The sequence below is a fragment of the Mus pahari genome, chromosome 13 (assembly GCF_900095145.1).
Source record: "Mus pahari chromosome 13, PAHARI_EIJ_v1.1, whole genome shotgun sequence".
NCBI classification, from domain to species: domain Eukaryota; kingdom Metazoa; phylum Chordata; class Mammalia; order Rodentia; family Muridae; genus Mus; species Mus pahari.
In genome coordinates, this window is record NC_034602.1 from 57,471,687 (window position 1) to 57,494,988 (window position 23,302).

General features: G+C 45.7%; 1 protein-coding gene across 12 annotated transcripts in view; it reads right to left on the minus strand.

Moving 5' to 3' along the window:
• Window positions 1–23,302, minus strand: part of Apbb2 (amyloid beta precursor protein binding family B member 2) — a 324,110-nt gene that overhangs the window by 176,063 nt on the left and 124,745 nt on the right. For all 12 annotated transcript variants that reach the window (XM_029545074.1, XM_029545073.1, XM_029545068.1 and 9 more), the window contains one exon: window positions 16,861–16,972. The gene's annotated coding sequence lies outside the window, so the exon portion shown is untranslated. The remainder of the gene's footprint in view (window positions 1–16,860; window positions 16,973–23,302) is intronic.

The following is a 23,302-nucleotide window of genomic DNA, read 5'->3' on the forward strand; positions in this document are numbered from 1 at the left end:
AGAAAGAAAGAAAGAAAGAAAGAAAGAAAGAAAGAAAGAAAGAAAGAAAGAAAGAAAGAAAGAAAGAAAGGAAGGAAGGAAGAGAGAGAGAGAGAATTAAAAACAAAGAAGAAAGAAGGAGCAGAGGGTAAATTCAAGTTTTTCATTTTTCAATGAATGACCTAAATCCTTCTAGTTCTCAAATTACGAGGCTATGACTGAAAGTAGGATTTTTCTCAGATGACGTTCAAAGTCGCTTTCTCTTTACCATGTGTCTCCCGTGCTCTGTAATGAAGCACACAATTTTCATTTCAACCCCTTTCTCCATGAGGCATGTCAGCTACCATTCTTACCTTCCCCATCTGTATGAGGCATGCAAAGCCTGACATGATACAAAAGAAAATCCAATTATTTTCTTTACCCCACCCGAGCAATTGAGCATCCCAAGATAAAAAATTTCCCTCATAAACGTATAAAGCCTCAGATTTCTCTAAGTCACCAGCTTGGAACCCAGCCACAACATATTTTGGAAAGAGGTAGAGAATTTAATAACGCCATTACCCTGAAATCCAATAAAGCCTGTTGGAGCTCCACATTTTCAAGAAATCAAACTATTTATGCTATTACCCTGAGTGTAGCTATCGTTTCCACCATAGCTATAAACATCCACAATGTACTCCACCAGAAACTGAGAAAGAAAAAAAAAAGGCCCTAAGAAGATACTGCCTGTGAATAGTAGCTTGGCAGTGCTTGCTACTAAGAGTTCATACACATTACTTCATTTATTCTGAAAATTACATTTCTAAGTCCATAACTCACCACTCCCAACTGTGAACACTTTCTAATACAAGGTATTAAACTCTCCTTTCAGAGGCTGTTTTCAAGCAGGCTAAAGGTCACCCTGAAGATCATGGACATTTATGAATCCATCACAGCATATAGGAAAGGTTCATAATAGCTTTCGACTTACTCTGTCTAACATTGTGTTTCGTTTTAGGGTACCCGAAAACCCGTCTAAGAATAGATTCAACAAATAAGGAGTTGTAATGTTCAGGGCTGCTGGGGATGGCCAAGCAGCAAAAATGTCAAGGCAGTTATTTCTCTAAGGCCCACTGCCTTTCTGTTATTCCTGTCCCCCTGATGGTGACAGGATGGGTGCTCTGACTCAGTCACCTCATCAGAAGCCCAGGAGAAAAAGAAGGGAAAACCAATACTGATAGGCTAATCTGTCATGACTCATCAGGATGCTAAACACTTTGTCTGAAGCCCCACCCTCATCCCACTAGACTTAGATTCTAGTGTCTCAATGGTTAGAATCAAATCCTATAGCTGTGTTCATTATGGGGAATTCTAGGAAACTAGGTTTTGGGGTTATTATATTGCTAAGACTATCTACTGCCAGGCTCATAATTGTGCCAGGCTCAATTCAGCCGAGTTTTTGTTGGACAATAGAATGGGTTATGGGCACTGAGTGAGCAAGTTAATGTGTACGTGTTTTAAGGCTCCATTCTGGGAAAAAGAGAAGCCGCCAACAGAGTAATCGGTATTTCCAGATATTGTATCAGAGCCGCTACTACACAGAAAACAATACATTATAAGTATCAATGCCAGTAACAACAATAATAATAGGAAGAGGAAGGGGAGTAGTTAAATCTTTTGAGCTCACACGGTCTGGTTTTCCTCTGCATACACAGGCATAAACTGGCAGCCAAATGGCTACCCAGGGCATGAAGTCTTGCTTCTGTGAACCCAGACACAACCTAAGTACTAGGAGACTTTGCTTAGGGCCAGGATCCTCACTCCTCACAGTGAGGGCATGTGAACTGCAGTGCTGATGCTTAGGATGTACGCCAGCAGGGAAGACGACCAGTGATGCTCACTTCTCTTAAAGGTACTGTCCCAGTGATGCTCAATTCCCCTCTGAAAGGTGTTTTTCCAGTGATGTTCAGTTCCCCTCTGAAAGGTGCTGACCCAGTGATGCTCAGTTCTCCTCTGAAAGGTGCTGTCCCAGTGATGCTTAGTTCTCATCCCGTCCTGCCTCTTCCCAATCACACATATCCACATGCAATTAGCATCCTGCATCTCCCATTGCATCAAGCCGCATGCCTCACTCACTTTCAGTGCCTTCTCATTGCTCTTAGGAAACATCCAACACTCCTCAGAGAGACCCTCGAGTCCCATTCCTCGAGCACCTTTTCCAAGTTCACCCAGCCACCCACTATGCACACTCCGCTCTGGCCACCTTGCCCCATCCTAAGCCCTGAATTCATCACACTCAGTTCCTTCAGCTAAGACAAAGCTTTCCACAGTTCTGCTCAGAATGGGCTCTTTCCCCATGATTCTGATCTCTAGTTAGAATCATTTGGCAATATCAACCATGGCCACCCAACATTATGTGGACCCAGTAACTGGCTATCTAATTGCCCTACACTTTGGACCATGGGAGTCTGCTTAATGTCCATTCCCCACCTCTTCAGGCTTTCTCTATCCTTCTCAACTCTCCACTCTAGAATGGAGCCTGCAGTCACCATCTAGGACTTGCTTGGCATGCTTCCCCTCTAATTTCTCTGATGACATGGTCCCCCAAAAGAGCCTGCCTTCTGTCTTATGGCTTTAAATGAATATCTGACAAAGTCACTTAAGGGCGGATGGGCTTATTTTGGGTCCTGGATTGAGGAACACCGTTCACCGTGGCAGACAGCTCTGTGGCAGTGAGAATTCCTCATCTCCTCACATGCCTATGGAACAGGAGGGAGATGTGGGAAAACGTCATCCACCAGATCCTGACCTTGGAATGTTTGCCCACCCCATGTCTCAGTCTTCTCCCATACAAGAGGTGGCTCACTGTGGTTCGCAACAAAGACTGCAGAACCACATTCAAATCTTACCTCTACCACTTTCTGTGTCTCTGTGCCTTGGTTTCTGCATATAATATTGATGGATGACAGTAGTAACTATTTCACAGAATAAAGATGATACACATAAATTATGATCTGAATATTGCACATTAATATTATTATGAACACACCATACGCTCTTTACTCTCATCAGGGTATGTGCTCTGTTGGCTCTTTCCCATCTCATCCAGTGTCAGATCTCTCCACAATAGCTCACTTCATGCGACCTTCAAAGGCCATCCACAGCACCCTGAGTCCCACATCTGCCAGCTATGTGACCTGAACTGCATCCACTCACATAACACTGCATTCCATTAGAAAGATGCTCTGTTCTCCTTATTTACCTACCTATCCTCTAAGCTGATCCTAGACATAATTTGATTGTAAACGACATAACTGTGATCGGTACTGGTCACAGTAGAGTTGACAACTCATTACGGGGTAAGCACCAATCTCCTAGAGACATCACGATAAGCCTTGGGCTCTGGCAGGATGAATGGAACCACATAGTGATCTAAGCTCTACCTCCCCCCCCAAGCATCCGGGACCTTGCAATGTGACAAACAGTCATCTCAAAAACAGAAACCTCTCATCTTCTGATGTCCCAAAACAAGAGGAGATGGTCTTTGCTTCAGCCAAGTCCCAGTGGCAGAACAGGATGGTAGCGGGATGCACGGTGCTAGTCAGCATCAAGTTCCAGGTAAGCAGCATGAAGCCTTGGCTGTCTGGGGAACCTCAGGTCCCTGGGAGCAGGGCACCAAGTTCCCCAGTCATCAGATGACATAAAAGAAGGATTCATGCGGAAAACAAGTGAACTGTGGATTTCATTTTCTATAAAACTGAGCGAGAACTGACTTAGAAACTAGACATTCTACAGATATTAGGTAGGATTTGCTCACTGTTCTTCACATATATTCACACACAAAGGCCCGGAAGTGCAGACGCTAGCCCTGAGCTGACCTACCAAGTGACCGAGACAAAGCAGACCGTCCCTTTCCGAATTCCGCCAGCTTCATCTCTGTGGCTTTCAGTTGACGCATCAGGTTATGCCCATTAGAGCAATTCTGAGTTTGCAATAAACACGCCAGGAAAGGTAGAGCAAGGGCTCTACTCGCTTCGGACCCGCTCCTTGCGGCCACATGCTTCCCTATTCCCTTCCAGAGGCCACTCTCAGAAGAGGGGGACAGCTTTGGATTTGCGTGTTGTTTGATATGGGGTGTCCCCTGTAGCCCAGGCTGGCCCTGAACTTAGCACACAGGTTTCTTCAGAGCCAGAGAAGAGAAAAGGGATGTGCGTGCAATTCCCGCCACAAGGCTCTCTGCTCAGAAACAGGTAACAAGCAGGCTCCTCAACAGCGGGCTAATTCCTGCTCCCCACATCTTGCCATAGGCTTTGTAGCTTTGGACTCTGTTTCGGAAGGGGACTAAAGTCACCCCAGAGCACCCAGGATAAGAATGATGCTTGCTTATCATATCAAAGTAATAGTTCAAGCTAGGTGTGGTAGCACACACCTGTGAGGCCAACAGTCACGATGATGACGTAGGCCAATCATGAGCTTGAAGACAGCATGGGTTTCATCCCCAAGACCTTGCCTGAAAGATACATATATGTATACATGCAAACATATATACATGCATACACACATACATACATATATTCATACATAATCAAGCCTTTGTTTAGAGGACAGAGAACATTTGAGGATACAAAAAATAAAACAGAAGTAAACTTACAAGGAAGACATTTTAATGCACTGTCCAATTTCATGTCCCTCCTCAGATAAAGAGGAATATATACAAACAGCACCTCCTTTCTATCTCCAGCATTAAGATATAACTAAGTTACTGGATCTATGAAAACATGGTCCTGTATTAGTGAGCCCTCCAAAATCTAGATAGCAGCCAGACCTCCAGATAACAATCTGGACTGGAATGTACAGGTTCTGAGACCTGGCCAAGAAAAGTGTCCCAAGGGCTGAGCTGACCATCACGGGCCTGCACTCACCACAGGAGGGTGGTGACTTACACGCACAGCATCTCAGTGGAGAGCGTCACAGACACCCATTGCCTGGGTTAATATTTACTTGTCGCTTGACTATGTTTAAAGTCCTGTGGAAATCAGGGGTTGCAATCTGGTGCCTCAAGAGCGCTCACAGTCTTTCATCAGAGTATAGAGATGAAGTTTCCAGTCAACATGGTGAGTGGAGATCACTGGGAAGGGCTTTGATGCTGTACAGAGATAGGCAAACTGAATAGGAAACCATCAACACACGTTAAAAAAATAGGAGACGATTTACACACGAGGAAAAAAAAAAATCTGTCAGCTAAGACTGCGACAACTCTCAGAAAAGAGTCACACACAACAGCAAGAGAAAACCAAACTGACGCCATAGGCCTGGCAGTACAGACCCAGGAAACATGAGGTCCCTAGGCCAAAGAGTAGATGCCCTGACACCTTTGGAGCAGACATAATGACACACTGGGCATCAAGGTGTCACATGGGCAATGGAGAAACTGCCCTCTGCACATCCCTGCTCATGTGGGATTGACATCCAATAACCTCAGAATCAGGGGCAAGTGCCAGATAAGGAACCAAACTACTGTAAGGCACAGCCAATGTGTGTAGCCAATTAACCTAGAAATCATATAGCAGTCTACAAAAAAGTTAAACAATATAAAGAAGATAAATATGTATTCATTAGAATGAACAATTAAATGGGACTCCAAGGCCAACATATAAAAATCACTTCCAAATGCTACAATAAATAATTTAAAATCCAGGGGTTGGGATGTGACTCAGACAATAAAGTGTTTGCTGTACAAGCCCAAGGCCTGGGATTTGATCCCCAGCACCCACGTAAAAGCCAAGCACTGTGGTGCATGCCTGTGATTCCAATGCTGAGGGACAGGTTGAAGCCTGAACCTCACGGGCCAGGAAGCCTCGCCGAATCACAAGCCCCACATAGAGCGTTTGTGTCAAGAAATGCAGATGGCTCCTGAGGAAATTATGACTGTGAATGTTCAACCGGCTCTATGCATTTACATACGTGTGCACGTATACCATGTATGGCACAGTAAGGTACACTCACGCACAAACGCACACATATTAGCATACAGAAAAGTATATTAAAAAAAAAAAAGTACAGGGCGTGGTGGTACACGCCTTTAATCCCAGCACTTGGGAGGCAGAGGCAGGTGGATTTCTGAGTTCAAGGCCAGCCTGGTCTACAAAGTGAGTTCCAGGACAGCCAGGGCTATACANANAAACCCTGTCNCCAAAAACCAAAAACCAAAAAAAAAAAAAAAAAGTGTCCTGGGGCTACAGAGATGGCTCAGTGGTTAAGAGCACTGTCTGCCCTTCCAGAGGTCCTGAGTTCAATTCTCAGCAACCACATGGTGGCTCACAACCATCTGTAATGGATCTGATGCCCTCTTCTGGTGTCTGAAGACAGCTACAATGTACTCATGTACATACAATAAATAAATCATTAAAAACAAAAGTTGTCTTTAAAAAAAAAGTGTCCTATCATTTACAATGGCATCAAAAATATTTAGGAACAAATTTTGTTGATAGGAGAACAAGATGTATACTACAAACTACAAGATACCAGTGAGTGAAATTAAAGAAAGCTGAAATAAATAGAAAATGAATTTCTGTCTGGAAGAAAAATATGATTTAAAAGGGTCCCAAATGATCTAGAGAGAAAACACACTCCCCGTCAAAGTCTACCAGGCTTCTCCGTAGAAGCTGCCAAATTGGTCCTCAAGGAAGTCTTTTCAACAAATACCAAACAGTAAACTCAGGCGACAACACTGGCTCACACACAAACTTAACGCTAATTTATGAAACTTAATTGCAACAGCTAAAAATATAAAATTTTGAGGAAAAAAGAAATCTGTGGGTAAATCTGCAATAGCTTGGTAATGATTTCTTAGTCACCATCAGTCATCATTGTATAAAAAAGGAAACAGCAAACACGTCGAGGAAGGGGGAGGAGGGGTGGAGGGGAGAGGGGGAGGGGAGAAGACGGCAAATAAATTGTACATCACCAAAATTCAAAACTGCTGTGTTTTACTCACAGGGGTAAAAAAGTCTACAGGAAGATAGGGGACTGGGAGCAACTGCTAGGCAACAAACAGAATCCTTACAGTGTTAACAACAAATAGTCAAATTAGCAAAGAAATAAGAATTTGAGTATTTCTCTAAAGTGAGCATCAAAATGAGATACCCAACTACATTGTTATTGGGGAAATGCAAATAATCCCTATAATAAGGACTTGGTAGGATGGTTATAACCAACACACACACACACACACACACACACACACACACACACACACACACACAGAGTTAACAAGGATAGAAAGAAAGTGAAGAAATAGGAACCCACAGGCCACCATGATGACAAAGTGGGCCAATTATTCTCTAAAACTCTTGAGCAGCTCCTCAAAATGCTAAGCAGCACAAACCAGCAATTATACTCTCAGATAAAGCCCAAGAGAAATGAAAACATGTGTTACATGAAAACCATATAGAAATGTCACAGTTACATTATTCATTGTGACAAAGAGTACAAGCAGCTCAAATGCCTGTGACCAATAAACGGGTAACAAATACTTCATGTCTATTAACTGCTAATTGTTTGGCAATAACAAAGAGTGGTATACAACATGTTGAAAATACTATGCTATGTGACAAACATAACTCCATTTATATAAAATGGTAAGAACAGGCAATTCCATTGAGGTAAGACAGATTTATGATTTCGTAGAAAGAAGGGGAGGAGCGTGAATGATACCCACCATGAATCATGGTGGGTTCATATCCTTTTTGAGTTAAAAATACCCAAGAATCCCATAGTGGTGTTGGCCACACAGTTGTGTAAACATATTAAACACCTGTAAATGTTGTATTTTAAGAGACTAAATAATATGTGATTGAACTGTATCCTGGGAAAAGTGCAACTTCAATAATGCACTAGAAACAGTCCAAGAGAATTTATGACCTAGAAGGTAACTTGGTCAGTGACTATAATCACTCAGCTAGCACACAGAGTTTGCTCCAAAAGGACGTGGAGATGTGCCAAGGCAATGTTTGGAGCCTCGTACTTGCTTTTATGGTACACTTGCCTCTTCATCTTATGAAGCAACAGAAAGTCTAACCCTCTGGCTAGTTAACTGTATCAACTAACATGGCCATTTCTTTGTGGGCAGGGTTCTATAAGTTTCCTAGGTATATCTGTATACAAGCATTCACGTGGTTTGTGTATATAGGTTCCTATAAGTAGTAAAGGAAAAAATTATAAATATTTGATTTATATAATAGACATATATAATTTGCATATAAGTAGTATAAGCAAGGGAAAGGACTGAGGCAAGGAATCTGTGTCTCGATGTCCACTTCCTCAAACACTGGTGTGAGTACTGCTTTGCATGGCCGGGTAGACTCTGTGTTTAAAGGCTTCAGAAGAGGAAGTACTTTAGATTATCTCAGTCCTTGACTCACGGTCACAATTGTCTTTAAAAGACCAAGACTGGGAGCTCTGACTACCAAGGGAGAAAGGGATGTAAGCCAGGACTGACTAGATCCTTCTTGAGGCTAGGGAAGATGGTTCTATCTGGTTCAAAGAACACAGGCAGCCATTATCAGCAGGACAGTCAAAGCCATGCATTGTCCTCTGGAGTTCCCACGAGGAGCCCACCCTATTCACACCAAGGCATGTGAACCCCTTGGCCCTTGTGTACTGGTGAGCTTTGTGTCAACTTGACACAGCTGGAGTTATCACAGAGAAAGGAGCCTTAGTTGGGGAAATGCCCCCATGAGATCCAGCTGTGGGGCATTTCCTCAATTAGTGATCAAGGGGGAGAGGCCCCTTGTGGTTGGGACCATCTCTGGGCTGGTAGTCTTGGGTTCTATAAGAGAGCAGGCTGAGCAAGCCAGGAGAAGCAAGCCAGTAAAGAACATCCTTCCATGGCCTCTGCATCAGCTCCTGCTTTCTGACCTGCTTGAGTTCCAGTCCTGACTTCCTTTGGTGCTGAACAGCAGTGTGGAAGTGTAAGTTGAATAAACCCTTTCCTCCCCAACTTGCTTCTTGGTCATGATGTTTGTGCAGGAATAGAAACCCCGACTAAGACACCTTGCAACCTTCTAGTTTCCAAAACCGTAAGAGAATATTGCTTGTTGTTTTATGTCATTAAGTGTGCAGCAGTTTGGGGAGAGCAGCAGTAAGAAACAAAAGAGCAGAAAAGGGGGGGTTTCTGTGATACAGCCTTGAGCACTATAGAGAAAATTCCAAAGAAAACACAAGGGGATGTGCGGATAACCTTCCGGTGTGCACAGAAGGACATCTGGGGCACGAACAGGAGAGAGATGATAAATCAGGCTGACCCCTGAACACAAGTGAGGCTGTGGAACCAAGGCTCTGAAGGATGTTAGGGAAGGAGGGGGCACACAGGACAAGCCCCACTTCCTGTGGCTGTGTGAAGGTGCCCATTCGGTCGCCTGGCATTTCTCTACTGAGCTTGCATTATGTATGGGGTCAGGTCCTACTCTCTGATCACATTCAGAATGGTCCCTCCGAATCTCTGCTATCAGAAGCATTTGTGCAGCTGCACCAGGAAATGGATGTAAATTCACATGTTGAGCAGACAAAAAGCACGGCAGTGCAAGAGCATTTTCTGTTTCTGTTAACTGCTATTACCATTATATGTACTTGACTGTGAGCTCTCTCCTTTAAATGGTCTTTGTCTTGGCCTGCTTGTAGCTATTTTAAGCAGTTAAAATCCCCAGGTTAAACACTACTTACTAGCTGTGCTGGCTGGTTTTATGTCAACTTGACATCAGTCTTTGGAGAGGAGGCAGCCTCAGTTGAGAAAATGTTTCCAAAAGATGGAGCTATATATAGGCAAGCCTATAGGGCATATTCTTAATTAGTGATTGATGTGGGAGGGCCTAGCTCATTTGCTATCTCTGGCCTGTGATCCTGGCTTCTATAAAAAAGCAGGCTGATCAAGCCATGGGAAGCAAGTCAGTAAGCAGCACCCCTCCATGGCCTCTGCATCAGCTCCTGCCTAAGGTTCCTTCCTGCCCGGTTTGAGTTCCTGCCCTGACTACCTTCTGTGAAGAGCAGTGATATGGTAAAATAAACCAAGTGCTAAGTGTAAGCCAAATAAACGTCTTTCCTCCCTAGCTTGCTTTTGGTCATGGTTCATCATAGCAATAGTAACCCTGACTAAGACACTAGCTATTAATATCCTCAGTTCTGTCTTGAGTAGATTTGCTAGCTCTGACTTGGTTCTCCCTAGAGCCAAACTTCATTTGCATGTTTCTTTGGAAGCAAAAAATGGTAGAGTTTTCAATCCAGGGTCTTCTTCCTGACAGCTGGGCCAACTCCTCAGCTTACAGACGTCAACAGTGATACTCAAGTTGGATTAGAGGACTTGGCCATCTCGCCCTGAGCCCAAGAGGTGCAGGGTTGGGACCAAGGCCTCACCTCCCAGTGAGAGCCTCTCCCACCATCACAGGCTGCTGCCCGAGAACCTCAGCCTGAGGAATCTGTCCTGTATTTTACCTCTCTAAACTGTCACCACATAGAAAGCCAGACCACTTGTCTCTTCAAAGATCGACTTAAACCATCAAACTAAGATACAGGACAAGTGATGAAAACAGGTCACACCTTCGATACACACCCAACACTGCCATTTTCTCACATGGGCCCACACACACCTAATGGGACCAATTCTGGGCTGCTGGATGGGGGTGGGGGGGAGTGTGAAGCCTAGGTGTGGCAATTTGCATGAAAATGGCCCCTACTGGATCATAGGGAATTATCTGAAAGAATTAAGATCAGGGAGTAGGTATGGCCTTGTTGGAGGAAGTGTGTCACTGGGGGCCCAGCTTCGAGGATTCTGATGTTGAGATGTGTCACACTCTCTTCCTACTGCCTGCAGATCCAGACATAGAGCCGAGATTTCAGCTGCCTCTCCGTCGTCATGCCTGCCTGTACGCTGCCATGCTTCCCATCCTAATAGTAACTGGCTAACCCTCTGAGACATAAACCAGCCTCAACTAAATGCTTTCATTTACAGGACGCACCATGGTCATGGTGTCTCTTCACAGGAATAGGATGTTAACCAAAACACTCAGTTTTAGGAAAATACAAGGAAATAAAGGTTACTTAAGCATTGAATGAAATTAGCTGGGGATGGCCCTATCTCTCCTTCCTACAGTGAGATGGACCCACAGGAGGAGATGCCAGAGCTGGGAGGGGCACACGGCACCAACAGCACCTGCACAGACCCAGTAAGTCCTTAGTTAGCATGCATGCAAGCAAACCTTTTAGCAGAACAATTTCACACTCAGGCAGTGATTTTGTGTGTGTGTGTGTGTGTGTGTGTGTGTGTGTGTGTGTAAAGTCTTGTACTTTACAACTTCCATTTCTCTTTAGAAAACAAAACTGGCCAAGACCACGGTGATGGTGAGTGTTGCTGTCATTTACGTTTTGTTGTCTTTAACCTCTCCCAACTCACACACCCACTCATGTGTGGAATCTTAGTATTAAAACCATGAGCTTCCCCAGGGACCCTGAGCCTCTCTGATCTTGACAACTCTGTATGGCTGACTCATGCACAGAGCACACTGCCTTAGCAAGTCCCCTGCTTGGGGACCACATTCTGTCTTGGCCTTTCGGGCACTGAGATCCACATGGCTGCTATCAACCTTGAACACGATGCTAAGTTTCCTGGTTTTAGCCAAAAATCCAAATGTTCCCTCAAAGCCAGGGTGAGCCAAGATCCCTTGCCTGAGAATCGCAGCTCTACACAAGCTCGCCCTTCAGAATTTCCAGGTACCTAGGCGATGCTTCCAACTGGGAGCTGAGATCAAAACATGGATAGTAGAATTCAATTTAGAAGCCTGGCCTAACCTGGCTAAAATTTCTCCCTCCACAGCGGGGAACTCAGTACCTCCTGTAATTATGATCTCTGACCTGGGAGGTTCTGGATCACTGGGAAAGTGAATGAACTGGTTAGGAAGAGATTTATAGGGGAGGGATGTAGCCCAGAGATAGAATGTGCTCTTCGATTGAAGAACAAAAATGATACTCTGTTGCACGAGCATCACATCATCATTCCACTGATGTCAACATATCTGCGTGCTCTACATGCTGGAAGCAGGGAAAAGGATCCAACGAAGCATTTAAAAGTAATCTTTTGGGTTGTAGCATTGTGAAGTTCTTACTCCCTCTTCAGGGGTTTCCTTTTCTTTGTGAAACCCTTATTCAGGGCGTGTGTTACGGTGTGGTTCATGGCTGTTCCTCTTTCTCTATAAGCTGTGTAAAGAGTACTCTTGGGTACCGGAGCTCACTAGGTTTTAGTCAGCGATAGAAAGGAATGCAAGGCAGATGTCAGCCACCATTCCTGCTAGGCATCCCGGGCTATTCTGGCACAGGTCAAGGAGATGTCACCTAACTTAGTGAATGTCATGCATCAGGCAGCCTGTGAGAGAATAGAAAGATGGAAGGGGGGAGGGACCAGAAAACCTAGATTCAAACTGCCATTCTGGCTGGGCGTGGTGGCGCACGCCTTTAATCTCAGCACTTGGGAGGCAGAGGCAGGCGGACTTCTGAGTTTGAGGCCAGCCGGGCCTGTAGAGTGAGTCCCAGGACAACCAGGGCTACACAGAGAAACCCTGTCTCAAAAACACCACAAAACAAAACAAAACAAAACAAAACAAAACAAAACAAAACAAAAAGAAAGCCAACCACTACCACCAACAACAAAAAAAACCAAAACAAACAAACAAAAAAAACCCAAACTGCCATTCTGCTCTGATAAGCCTGCAAGCCTAAATTCTTCCCCATGTATGAAATAGGAACAAAAGAGGAACTTTTCAACATTTCACTAACTTAGAGCGAGACACTTCCTATCAGTTACAAGGCAGTGTCTGGCGTGGCATACAGCCCTGCCATTTATCTGCATCTGCTGTGATTCCACGTGAAGAAGCCAGCACTCCATCTGAGCCCTGACTGCTACCCTTGCCTGAACGGGCTCCTTCCCGGAAGCTGGCTCTGGAAAGGTTTCACGGGGCCTGCTAAGGACAGTGGATATTATCCAGCCTCACCCCTACTTCACAAAGACCTGAGCTTCTGTAGTAGACAAAATGCTATCCTTGGTCTGGGAAGACAGGAGGAAATGAATACTTTGTGTCAAGGTAAATGTAAACACATCCATCCCAAACAAGAAGAAATTAGGGTACCAGTTTCTAGAGGGATCAAACCTCTTAAGAGGAGCTATAGGAATCTGTACTTCCTGATGAGAAACCATGAAGCTCCCAGGGGAAGACAGGGTCACTCTTCTGTACCCTAAAGCCAGCAGGGTGTTAGCAGGTTATCAAAATGTCAGATCATCATTCCAGGGAGGGCACAGAATGAGTGCCAACACAGTGGCCAAAGGACAAAGGATAGGTATATTACTACAAGGGGAAGTCCCAAGTCTGGCGTAAGATTTTGGATGAAGAAAACTAATAATACAAATAATCTTGACTGTTAATGATGAGGAATGGGCATGAAAGATAAAGAGAGGAAGAAAATATAGCCGATCTAAGTATAATAGCATGACCTTTGGGCTGATGAAAAAGCCCGAAAGCCGTTCAGCAGGGGCGTGGCATGGCATTCCCCGAAGGGATTAACTTGCGTCCTCTGTATGATCAAATTTGAAGGCTGAGGGATTTCAGGGCCTGTAGCTGGGTAGGTATCCAAGAGTTCAGTGCCTGATGTCCATGGCTACAGTGGTGGCTTCAGCCGTGCAAAGGGAGAGACGTGTGGGCATAAACAATAATAAACTAGGATGCCAATATATTAGCAACTTCTGGAATGCTTTCAAACTGTGGTCTTAACAAAAAGCGCAAAGAATGGTTTTTAAAAATAAGGGGAGGGGGGGCTGGTGAGATGGCTCAGCAGGTAAGAGCACCCGACTGTTCTTCCAAAGGTCCTGAGTTCAAATCCCAGCAACCACATGGTGGCTCACAACCATCCGTAACGAGATCTGGCGCCCTCTTCTGGAGTGTCTGAAGACAGCTATGGTGTGCTTACATATAATAAATAAATAAATCTTAAAAAAAAATAATAATAATAAGGGAAGGCCAGCTGTGAGGACTTCATTTCTTATTCTGGCGCTCAGTGGATACCATTCCACATTCCATCGCAGAGGAGCATCCTCCCGTGAAAAAAGATACTGTGGAAAGGCAGATCCCCAAACAGAAAGGAAATGAAAACTCCAATTCAACGAACGAAAGAGCCTCAGAAAACAACCCAAAGTATGGCAATGTGCACTGCCAACCCTTGGCGGCTGTTCTGATCACACTTGGTGATAAAATTATAAACAGAAGAGATATTTTTGTTGTTTTCCGTGAAATACTACCCAGGGAACAGTATGACCCCTCTGAGAAGACAGGCCTGGCACTGGGGGCCCGAGTCATCTTAGTTTCCTTGTCTTTCGTGAGAACAGAAAGGAGCCGTGAGTCCGAGGTCTCCTGGAAGCTAGGCCGCAGGTCTCCACAAGCAAACATCACGAAATAATCTGGATACGCAGGAAACAAAGGATGGTGGCAGGGAATGGGGAGGAAAACACACAGGAGGCTCCCGAGGGACAACACTAAGAGTGGATGACAGGAAAAAAAAGAGAGAGAGCCAGAGACAGAAACAAGGTGAGAGCCGCTGACTAGAACTGCCCAAAGAAGGGCGGTTCCCAGTGATGTATAACCCTGGAAAAGGGACCACATACTCTCCTTCCATCACAAACAGATGCAAAGTGAGCCTTTCAGCAGATGCCCTGGGACAGCAATTGGAAGCCATCTCTACTCAGAGGCCAGCTAGACACTTGTGGCCATGTAAAAGAGAGGGAGGGACAGTGTTCTCCAGGAGAGCGATTGGTAGGAAACGTATCAGGAGAGAAAGAGGTGCTTCCCTGAAAGTCATGGGCAGCACGCGCCTGTGTAACTCGGACTCCTAGAAAAAGCCAGGGCCAAGAAGTGGGAGTGGGTGGGTAGGGGAGCAGGGGCAGGGGGAGGGTATAGGGAACTTTCGGGATAGCATTTGAAATGTAAATAAAGAAAATAATAAACAAAATAAACTTACAACAAAAAAAGAAAAAGAAAAAGAAAAATCACATTCCTGGCAGGTGGTACATCTGTTCCCAGACGGTGGGAAAAAGAGCAGGCCCGCAAGCAGTCGTCTCCTGTATAGATTAATTTCTCCCACTTCCCCCAGAGCCCAAGCAACAGAACTGTTACCATTTTGAAAGAAGAATCTCCTTGTACAACATTTTTGGGTGGACCACGTGAAATTAACATTTTTGTGGGCCAAGATTTAAAAAAAAAAAAAAAAAAAAAAAAAAAGCTAGTTTCTACCAAGGCAAGAGTGGATCAACTGTGGTAGATGCTCTTCAGCTTTCCCGTACAGAAGGGTCAGGGAATCCCCGCCTCCCAGCAAGATCACAGATTACTTAAGCTTTAAGGGCCAAGAGCCCCAATAGAGAGTACATAGATACTTACATAACCACTTAAAATGTTAAAGTTTAAAAATATAGAAATCCACCCTGGGTTCCCACAGTCCTCAGCCACAGTGTGTCCAACTCCCTCTCCAGTCCCCAGGTACATGTTACCCTGGTGATGCTCTTCGGGAAAGCTTTTACTCTACGGGTGGTTCACCTGTATGCATGAGCACAACATGTGTGTTTGGTATATCAGAAGCCGGAAGAGCACAAGGATCCCCTGGACTGCAGTCAGAGATGTTTGTGAGCTACCATGTGGGTGCTGTGGAGCAAACCCAGGCCCTGTAGAAGAACAGCTACTTGACCCCTGAGCTATCTCTCCGGCAACAGCAGAGATATCTGTGGTAGAGATATCTGTTTGCCCCAGTGCGGCCGGCTCGCTGCGAGTGGGTGATGGGAACCTTAGCCCCTCGACAGACAACCCATTTCCAGAGCTACTAAAAGAACCACCGATTCTGATGCCTAGGTTTGCTACACAAGCACTTGAAGAGGTTTCTAACAACACCCAAGCTGTATGGAGACATGGAGCTACACTGTGAAGGTAAATATCACTACAGGAGCAATGTGGAGGAGAGACATTCCAACACATCCCTGATCTGAGGCCACAATTCTAGAGAATCCATAGGGAAGTAATAAAGATAAATAAATTATCCACACAGTTGGAAGACCAAAGGAAGTAGAAGGTAAGACAACAGAGAGGGGACACCCACAAAGGGATAGACTCTAGATGGGAGGGGACACCCACAAAGGGAGAGACTCTAGATGGGAGGTAACACCTTCTCTTCTTTCAGTGTCACATTAATCAGGGGTTAGGGACCATCATTAGAGCAGCCATAACACTTGCCAAAGCCTGGTGCGTGAGTTCCAGTATTGAAACACAGAGGGGTCCATGCCCAGGGCCGTGTCCACCTTCAGAGAGCGATGAATCAAGCCACTCTACCCAAAGCTCAGAAAACAAAGGCAGACTGAGCCTCTCTAGGACCAGAGTGGATCTTTTCTAAATGGAAGGAGAACGGTCACTGGGAAATGCTTTGAAATTGTGGCATTCCTATTGTTTTAAATATGTCACACATTGTGACAAAAGGGGGGAAATTATTTTAAAGGCTATGTATGAATGAACACAAAAGAGTCATCTGGTATTACAGGACTACTTAATTACAAAAACACTAATGTAGATAACATGTTTTTTTTTTTTCCCCCACTATCTGATATGAAAAATAGCACAGAACAAAATATTCTCCTGTAATTCTACATACTCTCGTATATATCTTCTAAGTGCCCTCCGGGTTAGTGCCCTGTGATATTCTACAACGAGAGAAAGAGAAAGGATGAGAAGAGAGATGGAAAGGGGGAGGAAGGAAGGATAGTGGGAAAGAGAGAAGAGGAGGAGATAGAAAGGCATGCATGTGTGGCGACACGCGTGGCGACATACGTACATGAGCTGCTTGGACACCCTCGAGCCTCTGGGTACCTTCTGCCCATAGCGACAGTCAGCGTGTTAGCGGGGGGACTCAGGAACTCCAGAGGACTCCGGAAACAGTGAGAGGGCTGTTGAGGGAGGACAAAAAAAAAAAAAAGATGGAAATAAAACAGTCTTAGGATAATCATCACATCTTTTTTCATTAAAATGCTAATGATGACCACCACCGCCTTCCAGATAACCATATTTATGAATTATTCATGATCACATGCGGGAAGAAATCGCTCTGTTCCCTGCAGGCAGGCATGGAGCCTGCAGAGGATGACATGTGACCCCTGCAGTAACTGTGACAAAAGAGTGTGTCCCTAAGAATTCCTGGTCGGGGTGTAAAGTCCAGCAAGTTCGGCACTGGCCTTATCACTCTGCATCTTATTGAACGGCGAGGACGGTACCAACTTAGTTAGCCCTTTGTCACGACTCCTGAACTCACATCCTACCAACAACACTCCAAAAACTCAAAAGAAAGAAAGAAAAATGTATTGAAGTAGAGAGGCTACATGCCAAAGTGATTAAGAAAGAAGAACAGCCTTTCTGAACACATCAAGTCCGCTCGGTACAGAAGGTCCTTCTGTGCTCCCTTCTAAAGGGAACACATACGCACTGAGCGGTTTTACACGTTTTTTGTGGACATTAAATTAACTCACTATCAAAAGCACTGGCTGCATCCTTACTCGAAGCCAAGCTGTCAGCTACAAAATGAATAAAACAGTGTCTCCATTTCTAGGGACAGTGGTCCACAGGGCTGCGAGACTTGCTCAGAATGGGCTCTGTAGGGCAGTGGGTGGGTGGAAGGATTTGACTGCCATCCAGCAGAGGCCGTCAGCCCAGACAAGAAGAGGTCAGGGACGGAAGGCATCCAGGAACAAGGGGTGTCTGACACGTCTAAGGCTGGGCTGGGGTCAGGTAAGCTTGGCGGGTGACAGACGACAGAAGCGGCAGTGGGGGGGAGAAGCCACCATGTGGCTTGCTGTTCTTAGCCCCACTCGAGAGTGATCCTGTGCTATCAGGCCAGGGAGGAAAGAAGACCGGAGTCACCCGGCAACTCTGTACCTCTCTCCAAGATCTCTGACTAGACCTGGTTGCACAGGTTAAGTCTGCATCAGGATGTGGGGTTTGGATGCATTACTCTCTCTGGATGGGTCCCAACGGTCAGGGTGGAAGCAGTAGAGTGTTGAGGCCGGCCTGCTCATTCCAACATCCAGACACAGAGGCAGGGCAGAGACTGAGACAGGACACGTGGTCAGAGAAAAGGTGAGAGAAATGAACATCTAGAAACATCCGGATGAGCGGCTCTCAACCCTGACCCCCACCCCCACCCTTTAAAACAGTTCACCATGTTGTGGTTGACCCCCAACCATGAAATTATTGTCATTGCTACTTCATAACTGTAATTTTGCTGCTGTTGTGAACTGTAATGTAAAGACTGATATGCAGGACCTCTGATATGCCAGGCCTGTGAAAGGGTCATTCGACTCCCACCCCAGGGGTCAGGACCCCCCAGGTTGAGAACCACTGATCTAGATGCTAAAGGGAGACCCATTTGAACAACTACATTTGGACCAACAGTAGTAGATCTGAGGTGTAGAATACCAGAGAAGGAACAGCAAGACCAAAAGGAGGTCAGTCTACAACATTAAAACCTGAGGTGTTGAGGACTCAAGGCCTAGGGAAGAAGACAGAACAAGATACAACAGCAGTAAAAAAGCATTCATAGAGAGGCAGAGACACCATCAGAGACTCACTGAAGGGTTCTGGGCCGAGAGAAGACTGCATGGTTAGTGTCAAGAGACAGGCACTGGCAATGGCAGACCAGGATGCTGACCACGATCTTGGAGCAAACAAACAAACAACAACAACAACAACCTAAGAGAAGTACCAAGGGATACAAAAGAGAATGAAGATAAAGATGAAAAATACTCTTGGTTTCTGACATTTGAAAAGTCACTGGGCACCTTGACAGAGGACTGAGTTCGTGGCATGGAGGAGACAGAAAAGAGCATCAACAGAGTAAGGGAAGAGCATGGAGGGGGACAGGCCACTTCAGAAGGGGTAAAGTCCCAGCAAATGGAATCCACAGAGAGGAAGGAGGCCGAGAACCAGAGGGAAAAAGAATGAACCAGACCTCCAGAAGCAGGGAAGTGGTCAGGTATTCAGATGAAGGAGCTAGCTCTGAAAAAAAAACAAAACAACCCACACCCTCTGATACTGGACGCAGCTTCAAGGTATAGGGGGTCAGGCCAGCCACATTCACAGCAGTGCTGGAATATTACAGGAGACGGCAAATGACATTATGCTTGAGAAGACATGGCAGACAATGGGCTGGAGAGATGGGTCATTGGTCAAAGCACGTGCGGTGAAAGCAAGAGGGCCTGAGTTCAAATCCCCAGAGGCCACATAAAAGCTAGGTAAGGCCTCCTGTGCCTGCAAACGGGGGTTCTTAGGGGGTTGGATAGGGGGTGGAGCAGTCCCAGAGATGGGCAGATCCCAGGAGCTCACTGGTCCAACAGCTTAGCCTAGTCACAACAGTAAACTTCAAGTTCAGCAAGAGCCCCTGTGGCAGAGAAAGACAGAAAAACACAGAAACCGATACAAAAAACAGAGGAAGAATTTCAGTGTCCTCCTCTGGCCCCTACACACACACACACACACACACACACACACACACACACACCATACATAGAGAAAAGGAGAAAAGAGAGAAAGCGCTTGGCACAGTTCCTGGTCAAGCATGAGGCAGCAAGTTAACACTTGAGGACACAGACCTTGTCATGATTGGTCTCTGGTATGTGACCCCTGCCCCACCCTCAAAGGAAAACCATTGAACCCTGTTTAAAGGCAAACAAACACACATGCCTATGGGTATCGAGGATGCATGGAAGCACGTTTACTGGCAGAACTAAGGCAGTGGAAGAAGGATGGAGAAGAAAGCTCTTCCAAAGACAGTCTTAGGCTTGGGGTGCTAATGTTCCCATGTTTGCAGGGTTCGCTTACAGTTTCACTGGGCAAAGCCTTGGGCATGGCTCACCGTCTGCGGGTCTTCGTGAGCCAAGGTAAAAAAGCATAACCAATCTAAGCTGCAACAGGCTGACACTAGCAGATAAAAGCAGGAAGAACTGGGCGTAGGGTGGACGGCGGGGGCACGGTAGACAGAGGCACCTGCAGGAGCCTCAGAAGCCCAAGGCTTCAAAACATACTCATTCCTACTTCAGGCTGCTCCCGGGAGGGTTAGGAATAGCACGGGGCAACACAGCCACTGGACAAAAACCCTGGGAATGGGGGAAGCAGGAATGCTCACTAGAAACCGAACACAACAAGCAACACCTTGAAGAGCAGATGTGCAGTCTCCTGGCGGTCTCTAGGTTCTCCGAAGCCCTGGAGCTGTTCTAAAGGTTTGCATCTCTATACAGGAATGAGATCCAGGCCACCACTGGAGTGACAGTCTCGTAGAACCATGGGCTCATCACGGGGATCAGCCACCTCAGAGCTGGTACCAAAGCCAGCAGAAGCCACTAACAGGCCGCCATTCTTTTTTTTTTTTTTTTTTGTATCCCTGGAGCATGGAAGACATTTAGCACGCAATAAACGTGGAATGAATCAATAACCCAGTACATGACTGAATAATTTTCCCAACTAAGAGCTAAGAAGACCAATTAAAGGGTGAGAACAGAAACAGTCCGGCTGTCTTACCCCTCACTGGCTCAAAGGAAAAGTGTAAAATCACATTCAACTACATTTATTGTATATAAAAGAGAGTTTTTATTCATTCATAAATAAACAGCACAAGACAGGTCTCCGAAATTATGGAAAGATGCACTTTAAATAGGAAACAGGTAGGCGCAAAGATTCTGAGCAAACGAAGGACCAGACGGTGGAGGCTACATCAGTCTGCCTGTTGTGCCTTCTGAAGGTCAAGATCATCATTCGAGGGGTGTGGTGCTTCTCCTCCCAGATGCCCCTCCTCAGCACCCTGCTTGGCTTCCACCAGTGGGGACCACAGGCTAGGAAGTGAGGAGAGCATCGAGCCTCACCACCTCGAAAACTCATCCCAGGTGCGGGCTGTGTGTCTGTCCTGATGTACGTGCAATTCTACTCCAGTTTCCCTTTTAACACATAAGGCCCAAGGCATCACAGATCCTACGGAGCACCCCTCACACATCGCACAGAACACTGAAGTGTCCATCTGGAGAGGTCCGCATGCACTAGATGTGACCGGGTTCTATTTTTGTCTTTGTGTTGTAGTTGTTGTTTTCCTTGACTATGAGAAAGTAGCTTGATCCTTCCAGTCTGTAGTGGCCATTCCTGGTTGTCAACTTGACTAAAGCTGGAATGAACTACAACCCAGAATTAGAAGGCTCACCTGTGATCCTAATCTGGAGGCTGGGAGATACAAGTTTCTGACCTGGATCTTGGCATGGAGATGTTGAGGCATAGTGGCTATGAGTCCCAGATTAAGACAGGGAGATCTCTGTGTTCAAGGTCATCTGGGATTAAAGGCATGGTGGTACACACCTTTAATCTGGGCTACACCTTCTGCTGGAGACTACGTAAGGACACTGGAATAAGGAAGATTTACTCTCTCCTTCAACTGCTTGCCTTGTTGGGACTGAGCAACTGCTAGATCCCTGGACTTTGATTCACAAGTGCTGCTGCAGACTGTAAGTCATCAACGAATTCTCTTACTATATAAGTTCTGTGACTCTAGAGAACCCTGACTAATACACAGTCTGATTCTGCTATGTTGGTAACAACAACACACACACACACACACACACACACACACACACACACACACACACTTTTCTCCGGTGCTCAGGTATAGAGCACCTTGCACACGCCTGGCTTGCCCTTGGCCACAGAGAGCACTGGCAGCGCCCAAACAGACCTCTGAGCCAGCCATTCCCCTTTCACTCAAGAAGGCAAGGGGGCAGGATAAACACACTACTCACTTGGATGCAAGCCAGGGGAGGAAAGGAATCTACGAGCCAGTCCAAAGTGTTTAGTGTGCAGCTTTTTAATTACTGTATTTATGACACTACCCATAACATGTTCCCCACCACAAATGTTCCAGCAGGTCATTAATCCTTGACAAATACATTAATGTTCCTCCCCCCAAACCCATCCCCCTACAAATTCTTGTTGTGCTGACATGGGGCAAAAATGCTAAGAATTCTCTTCAAAGTAAATACTTTATGTCAACAGCCCTGGCTGCCACTGGTCCTTGGTTAACTATTTCCAGATAGCATTCCAGTGTAAGTATTTGGGGCTACTGACCTTAAAGATGAATTTGCAAACAAAATTTGTAAAAGTAGCTTTGCCTGATGCATCTTTTTTTTTTTTTTTTTTTGGTCAGAGGAACAGTGGTGTGAACTCGAAAGAAGGTGGCTTGCGCTCTTCAAAAAAAAAAAAATAACATGTTCCGTGACTCATTAATTCACAACACACCATGGCCCGTTACGACATGGTAAGACTTCTGCTTTTTAAAAAAATCTCCAGAAGCCACTCAAATGGCCAAGATACTCACAGTAATTGAAGGATTACCTGTCTCAGCACTAAATTGGTTTAATTTCAACCACAGAGCATGAATGTTTCTCCCAGAGAATTCAAAGTATGATTAATCATTGTTTGGGAGCTCACGAATGTCGGTGACACCACTAATTATTTTGCTGTGTTGGAACATGAGCACAGGCGCACCGGGGAAAAGGAGCAGGTCTGCCGTGACCAGGTAGGAGCTGGGTTTCTTCCGTCACGAGGCACGCAGGACAAACTGATAGTCAGAACGCCTGCTGAAGCTCCAACTAGACTACACAGAACCAGAAACGAATGCAAGTTACTGACCCAGGCAGGCCTGGAGCCAAGATCACAGAGCAACAGGCTGACTTCACTCATGTGTGTGCTGCTGGACCTGGGCTAGGTGACCTGGCAAGGTTCGCAGAAACTATAGGGTGTACACGGCTTTTGTCCTCTGGCTCAAGGTCTATCTGTCAATCTGTCTGTCTGTGGTTGTTCTGTTGCCTTATTTGTCAGTTGCCACCCCTCTCACTCCAAAGAGCTACACAGCAGCTACAGCACCAACCTCCCCTCTTCTTCAACTCAGCAATGGTTTTAAAAACCAGAGTACTAGAGTATAAGAAAACTAAGCTTAACATACCAGGCTACACAGAAGGTTTGAAGTGTGCTAGACTGACTGAGCACATAGGTTGTTGAGATGCCTTCTTTGTTTATTTATTAGTTCTTAGAAAATTCCAGGGAGAGCGGACCCCAGAGAGCCCTGAGAGCCCCACCGCCGCCGCCGGCCTAGTCACCATCACACCCGGGAGGAGCCGCAGCCGTCGCCGCCGGCCCCAGTCACCATCACCGCAACCATGAGCAGCGAGGCCGAGACCCAGCAGCCGCCCGCC